Source organism: Scyliorhinus canicula, chromosome 2, assembly GCF_902713615.1.
Source record: "Scyliorhinus canicula chromosome 2, sScyCan1.1, whole genome shotgun sequence".
Taxonomy (NCBI): domain Eukaryota; kingdom Metazoa; phylum Chordata; class Chondrichthyes; order Carcharhiniformes; family Scyliorhinidae; genus Scyliorhinus; species Scyliorhinus canicula.
Genome location: NC_052147.1, coordinates 277,026,747 through 277,035,017, shown reverse-complemented (window position 1 = coordinate 277,035,017; position 8,271 = coordinate 277,026,747).

Genomic DNA, 8,271 nt, shown 5'->3' with positions numbered 1-8,271 from the left:
AAGGAAAGAGTCCAGTGCCACATGTCCCCCTCATGGTAGTCCTTCTGCAGATTCTGCATTGTCAAGCTGGCCATATGGAACACTGGTAATGATGATCGGGGGAGACGGCACGGTGGCACAGTGGTTAGCACTGCTGCCTCACGGCGCTGAGGACCCGGGTTCGAATCCCGGCCCTGGGTCACTGTCCGTGTGGAGTTTGCATGTTCTCCCCGTGTCTGCATGCGTCTTACCCCCACAACCCAAAGATGTGCAGGGTAGGTGGATTGGCCACGCTAAATTGCTCTTGAATTGTAAAATTGTTTTTAAAACATGGTTTTCAAAGTAATGATTATCGGCTGCCAAACACGGCCGGAGTCATTTATGGCACTGAGGGAGGCCACTCGGCCCGCGCCCATTCCAGCTCCCCGCAGAGCAATCGGGTTATTCCCATTCTCCCGCTCCATCCCCGTAACCCTGTGAGTTTATTCCCTTCAACCACTCATTTCCTTTGGAAATCCTTCACCGTTTCGGCTTCCACCATGCCTGGTGGGAAGTTTAAAACAGTTTCTTCCTCACATTCCCGGGATTTGGTACATTAGATGTGCAGGTTAGGTGGGTGATGAGGATACAGCGGGGGAGTGAGCCTGGGTCGGGTGCCTCTTTCAGAGGGTCAGTGCAGACTCGATGGGCTGAATGGCCTCCTCGGTCACCGTCAGGATTCTATCACTGTACATTCCCCCTTCATCAAAACCTGTCCTAATCTTGTGCGCCTCTATCACATCTGCCTGCCCCCCAAGGACGGCAATCTTTCTAACCTGACCTTGTTACTAAACTGTACCAAATCTCTGGAACCATTCTGCTAATACAAGTAACACGTTTGCTATACTAGGTTACCATTGTTTCCCCCCTATCTATACTAATCAAATCTGTTAATGCAAATTGTGTAGAAATAACTCAAGTGTGCAGGTGTTGGAAAGTGTGGCAAAGCAAAGCTTACTGCTGGCAAACTGGTTTGTGTTGTGAAGCAGCATCTGCACCATCACTGGAAGCCTGTAGTTTGACTCTATCATATTCATTCCTGACTGCTCCTTCAGAACTGTCAAACCATCGAAGCAACTAGCACACGGCACAGTCACAACACACTCGTGCAGGCTTTTATTTTGGACGATATGCATGTCAGAGTTTACAAGAGAACTCTGGGATTTCTCCCTGCTGCCCTCAGCAACACTAGGTGCTGAATATGTACTTCATGCTCCAATCCAGAGGCAATTAAGTACCAGGTAAATGGAAGTATGGGGCATGGGTTAGCCCCGGGATTCGAAAGGTGCTGTGGAAGATAAGCAATGGGAGCCTCTGGTTAGGAACCATCATAATATTGGCCTATATGCATCCTCGGGATACTCCTTTGCAATTTACTGACTGGTCTAAATAGGTCGAGCAGTTAAAAGTAGGTAATCCACAGGATATATTTAATACTAATCTCTCAAATACACCTGCTGTTTCTGTACATTACCCACGGCAAAACCATAAACACAACAGTCTGCATATGAAGTGCTGTAATTATTATCTTACTAATTTTGCTTAGTTTCAGATTCTCCAAAATGGAAAAATGGAAAGAAATTTGTTTGGAATCTGTCTCCTCCGACTAATTTGCGTACTTGAAAAGGCGCTTAAATTAAATATGGCTTATTAGTCTGTCAGATTTATCTGTTAGACTCCCCCGATGCTGTTTTTAAACATTTTCACTATCAATGTGGTTTTCACAAGTCTCTGTTCATTCAAATTGTACAGAAATAGCTCAACTGAATCATTAGATTACTCGTTCTGTGTATCTGTTGAAAGCAAAGCATGAAGCAGTACAAATGATTAATGCCTGAAACAGAGATGGGGAGGGTGTAAGGAGAGAAGTGTTAGTGGAGTGGAGCATAGACATTGTGTTTTCAAATCGAGCTCTGACCCATTAACCTACAGGTCGTCAAGGCCTTGCCTGGGTAGCTTCAGGCAAAATCTGGCCAGGACCCACATTCAAATCTGCTAATTTGGCACAAACGAAAAGAGAAAATGCTGGAAATGCTCTGCAGGTTCTGCACTACAGAGAAACAAACATTTCAGGGCAAAGAGCTTTCATTGATCTGTAACGTTGGCCTATATTTTCCAGTCCCACCGGCCTAAGAAACTGTAGCGGATGGGACGAATAGCCAGCAGAAAGTCTGCGGACATCGGGCAGGAATTTCCATTGCTCGCTGGAAAACAGCGTGGGCTGAAGCGATTGCGAATGGTAGCGTGGTATATTGAAACTAGGGGACATAGCCTCAAAATAAGGGGAAGTAGATTTAGGACTGAGTTTAGGAGGAACTTCTTCACCCAAAGGGTTGTGAATCTGTGGAATTCCTTGCCCAGTGAAGCAGTTGAGGCTCCTTCATTAAATGTTTTTAAGGTAAAGATAGATAGTTTTCTGAAGAATAAAGGGATTAAGGGTTATGGTGTTCGGGTGGGAAAGTGGAGCTGAGTCCACAAAAGATCAGCCATGGTCTCATTGAATGGCGGAGCAGGCTCGAGGGGCCAGATGGCCTACTCCTGCTCCTAGTTCTTATGTTCTTATGAAAGGGGCCTTTGTGGGTATTCATTGTGGCAAATCTCTGAGACTCCTCGTCCAACTCTAATTGCAGGTCGACGTGACTATGGTCCAATTTTGAATAGGTAAGTCCCCCAGCCAGCTTAGCGTAGAGGTCCTCACTTTGGGGAATCGGATGCCGATCAACCTGGGCAGCCTGATTTATGGTCAGTTTATAGTCCCCACAAATTCCTATTGACCAATCAGGTTGAAGGACAGGGACTATTGGCGCTGCTCTCTCTGGAAACTGAACCAGCTTGATTATCCCCAGCTCTTCCAATCTCTTGAGCTCTGCTTCAACCTTCTGATGGGAATGCTATGGCATTGGTCTGACTTGGGTGTCGAAACCGGATTGACATAGATTCTGGCTGTGATGTCTTTAATCTGGCTCAGTTCCTTGTGGAAGACATCTTCATTCCTCCTTCGGGCATCTTGGAGGATGCAGCTGGATATTTTGAAGATTTCCAGCCAATTGAGCCTGATCTTCTGTAACCAGTCTCTTCCCATCAGACTGGGTCTATGCCCTTAACAACGGCCAAAGGCAGATTGGCCTCCTGCCCTCTGTAGGCCACTAGTGTACCAATAGCTCCCTTGGACTGATCTGTTCCCTGTAAGAACACTATTCATGATGCCCTCTGCTGCTCTTCTTTGGCCCTTGTTTTGTATTGTAACCAATCTCTATTTGTTGATGCACCATTGTCAATTAAATGAAAAAAATGAAAATGAAAATCGCTTATTGTCACGAGTAGGCTTCAATTAAGTTACTGTGAAAAGCCCCTAGTCGCCACATTCCGGCGCCTGTTCAGGGAGGCTGGTACGGGAATTGAACGGTGCTGCTGGCCTGCCTTGGTCTGCTTTAAAAGCCAGCGATTTAGCCCAGTGTGCTAAACCAGCCCCTGTCGATTATTCTTTTGTCGACTATGTACGTACTGTGTAGTTTCCCTGCACTTTTCACTGTACTTCAGTACATGTGACAATAAATATCAATCAATCAAGAAAGTTAAAAAGAAAGAACAGCCCTAGCAGAACAAAAAGAAAGAGAAAGGGAGGTACAGATCAGGGAAAAAGAAAAAGAGAGAAACTTTGAACTTCAGAATATGGCCATGAAACGTGAAACTCAATCAAAACTGGGAGACGTAAAGAGAAACGTACAGTTTGAGGGTAGTGATGAGGATAGTGAAAAAGAGCGTCATGAAATGAAATGAAATGAAAATCTCTTATTGTCACAAGTAGGCTTCAAATGAAGTTACTGTGAAAAGCCCCTCGTCGCCACATTCCAGCGCCTGTTCGGGGAGGCTCGTACGGGAATTGAACCGTGCTGCTGGCCTGCCTTGGTCTGCTTTAAAAGCCAGCTATTTAGCCCTGTGCTAATCCAGTCATAGTCAAAGGCTTGGTGGAGATCTATTTAAATATGTCCAAGCATTGCCAAGGTTTGATGAGAAGGATGTAGAAGCCTTTTTCATTTCAGTTGAGAAGGTAGCTAAACAAATGAAATGGCCACAGAACATGTGGGTATTACTGATTCAAACAATGTTGGTAAGTGGAGCTAGTGAAGTGTTTGCATCACTACTGGAGGGGGACGTACTGGGACGTATGAGGAGTTGAAAAAATCCGCCAGATGAAAAAATCATCTTAGGTGCATATGAACTAGTGCCTGAAGCTTACAGACAAAGAGTTAGAAATTTAAGGAGAGAATCAGGTCAAACATACATGGAGTTTGAAAGGATCAAACAGAGTAATTTTGGATAAGGGCTTTGAAAATAGACCAAACACATGAAGCTCTTAGAGAAATGATAATTTTGGAGGAGTTTAAAAATTCAATTCCTGATGTAGTGAGAACTCATGTGGAAGAGCAGAGGGTTAAAGCTGCGAGGTTAGCAGCAGAAATGGCAGATGATTATGAATTAGTGCATAAATCAAAGTTTGGTTTCCGACATCAGTTTCAGCCGGTGAGGGATGGAAACAGGGGGAAAGAGAAATACTCTAGTGGCAAAGGTAAAGGGGATCTGATGGGAGATAATAAGTAGAGTGTACCTCAGATTAGAAAAGAAATCCAGGAGGGTGGAAGAGAAATGAAAAGTTTCAGATGCTTTTACTGTAATAAACTAGGCCATGTAAAGTCACAGTGTTGGTGGTTGAAGAAAAGCACTGGGAAGGCTGATGTGGTAAAACAGGATAAGATGGTGGGGTTGGTTAAAGTGGTAAAGGAAAGCCCAATTGAAGTGAAGGAGGTGCATTGGACAGCCTGATCAAGAGTTGATTGATAAGAAGGTGCTAGATTTCTTTAAAGGATTTACATGTGTGGGTAAAGTTTACTCATGTGTACCAGGAGGAGTAGGTAAAGAAGTCACAATTTTAAGAGATGCGGGAGCTAGTCAATCTTTGATGGTAAGAGATGAGGAGTTATGTAGTTTGGGCGGAATATTGGCAGAAAAGGTGGTAATATGTGGAATTCAGGGTGAGAAGAGTAGTGTTCCATTATATAAGGTAAGATTGAAAAGTCCAGTAAAGAATGGTGAAGTGGTATTAGGTGTAATAGATAATCTATCTTGTCCAGGAATACAGTTTATCTTGGGTAATGATATAGCTGGATCACAGGTGGGAGTGATGCCTACTGTGGTTGATAAGCCAGTGGAAAATCAGACACCTGAAGTGTTGAAGGATGAATATCCTGGGATATTTCCAGATTATGTAGTAACAAGGTCGCAAAGTCATAGGTTAAGATCGAACCCGCGTGCTCGGCGCCGTGAGGAAGAAGTGATGCTGAAGGGTTGTTGACCTGTAACATTAGCTCCCCCAACAACACTTTGAACCCCCCTCATCTATCAAGAATCCGCCTCACTCAGCCTTAAACACATTCAAAGAGCCAGCCTCCATTGCTCCCTGGGGAAGGGAATTCCACAGACCAACAACCTCCTGAGGGAAAGAAATTCTCTACGGTGACCACGCCCAGCTGCAAGCTGCCCTCTGAGCCAAACACCATCCTGCCTGGGAACTATCTCGTCGTTCCTTCACTGGCGGGGCATCAATGTCTTGGAACTCTCCCCCAGCAGCACTCAGGGTATATACCTGCACCACATGGACTGCACCGGTTCAAGAAGGCGGCTCACCACCACCTGCTCAAGGGCAATTAGAGATGGGCAATATATGTCGGCCTAGCCAGTGTCCCCCACATCCCATGGAGAAAAAAGATACCCCGTGCTCGGCATCCAAGACTCCCAGGTATAGTGAGTGTGAGATGTTCAACGATGATTGAATCCAATAAATCCCTTACAGTTCTTCCCCAAGTGGAGAACATGAGCAGTTTGTGTGTGCTGTGGCACAGTGTACAGAGTTCCGAATCAGAAAAGTTGCGGGTTTATTGCCCACTCCAGAGACTTGAGAATATTACCCAGAACGGTGCTCCCCATGCAGTACTGAGAGAGTGCTGAACTGTAATAGGTGTGACTGTAGGAAGGCTGTGAGTGCGGGTTGAGCAATGCGGCTTTCACAAGGGAATTTGATACACATCTTAAGATGTGAAAAAAAATCCCGGTTTACAGCAAGTGGGTTGGGTGAGTGGGACTAGCTAAATGGTGAGTACAGAGAGCCTGTAAATGAAAAAAATGAAATGACAATCGCTTATTGTCACGAGTAGGCTTCAATGAAGTTACTGTGAAAAGCCCCTAGTCGCCACATTCCTGCGCCTGACCGGGGAGGCTGGTACGGGAATTGAACCGTACTGCTGGCCTGCTTGGCCTGCTTTAAAAGCCAGCGATTTAGCCCAGTGAGCTAAACCAGCCCCTACCCCTGCAGGAACACACTGGGCACAATGGCCTACTCCTCTGATTCTGCAGGCTCTATAATCTGCCTGAGACTCGAGGCCCTGTCCCCACCCCCGAAAGTGAACATGAAATACAATCCCACAGCAAAATTTCAAAGAAGAGCCAGGGAGTTATTCTGGGTTTACCGGCCAATATTCATCCCTCAGTCAGCCCCACAAAAAAACGATTATTACCATCTTGGTGGCTAACTCAGGGGGAAAAGGGGTTGAGAGTACTGTCACTGTGTGTGGGGTTGGCACATTCTCCCCGTGTCTGCGTGGGTTTCCTCTGGGTGCTCCGCTTTCCTCCCACAAGTCCCAAAAGACGTGCTGTTAGGTCATTTGGACATTCTGAATTCTCCCTCCGTGTACCCGAACAGAGCGGGAGTGTGGGAATAGGGGCTTTTCACAGTAACCTCATTGCAGTGTTAATGTAAGTTTAGTATGACGATAAAGACTACCTCATAGACTCAGGAAATGATGTCCCGAAGTGTGGTACATTGGCGAGACCATGGAGACGTTGCGACAACGGATGATCTGACATGGCGTAACAATCGCCAGGCAGGAATGTTCCCTTCCACTTGGGGAACACTTCAGCAGTCAAGGGCATTCAGCCTCTGATCTCCGGGTAAGCGTTCTCCAAGGCAGCCTTCAGGACGCGCGACAACGCAGAATCGCCTAGCAGAAACTTATAGCCAAGTTCCGCACAAATGAGTGCGGCCTCAACCGGGACCTGGGATTCATGTCGCATTACATTCATCCCCCACCATCTGGCCTGGGCTTGTGAAATCCTACCAACTGTCCTGACTTGAGACAATTCACACCTCTTTAACCTGGGATTACCCCTCTCTCTGGATCTGTAAAGACTTAATGACCTGCAAATGCTCGCATTCTAAGCATCGTCTTGCATCTTTGAATTTGTCTATATATATGTTTCTGGAACCTACGTCTTCATCCACCTGAGGAAGGAGCAGTGCTCCGAAAGCTAGTGATTCAAAACAAACCTGATGAAATGAAATGAAAATCGCTGATTGTCACAAGTAGGCTTCAAATGAAGTTACTGTGAAAAGCGCCCAGTTGCCACATTCCGGCGCCTGTTCGGAGAGGCTGGTACGGGAATTGAACCGTGCTGCTGGCCTGCTTTGGTCTACTTTAAAAGCCAGCCGGTAGTCCTGTGCTAAACCAGTAGTTTAACCTGGTGTTGTAAGACTTCTTACTGTGCTCACCCCAGTCCATCTCCACATTGTGACAATAAAGATTCTGAATGAGCAGAGGTTGCCGATGAGCCTTTGCCTGCACTTGCGTGAAATCTAAATTAAGCATGGAAAATCTGAGATCAAAAAGTGTCCCAGTAGCAAACAACCCAGGACACCGGATAACCGCCTCAGATATGGGACAGTTCCGTAAAACCCGGCGCGGCTGGTGTTATATATTGCAGCACGGTGGCACAGTGGTTCGCCCCTCAGTGTCCAAAACAAAAAGGTTAGGTGGGGTTACAGGGATAGGCTGGAGCATGGGCCTGAGTGCGGTGCTCCTTCGGAGGGTTAGTACAAGCTCGATCGGCCAAAAGACCTCCTTCTGCCCTGAAGGGATTCTATGATTATCTGCAAACATATGTAAAGACCCAGGAAATAATTACCTTGGGAACTAATTGTTATCTGTACATATTCTGGAGGCCACAGCTGCATCTCAGACTCGTGTGTGTGTGTGTGTGTGTGTGTAACATAACTAGTTCCAACCGGCCCTTCCTTGGTACAAGGCAGCATGGCAAGCAATAAACATAAAGTTCTCTCATTGCTCTAAGCTTAAAATGTGATCATTACCGGCTCAAGGGTCTAAAGGGAACCAGAACACAGAGCAGTCGGTCATCCTGATT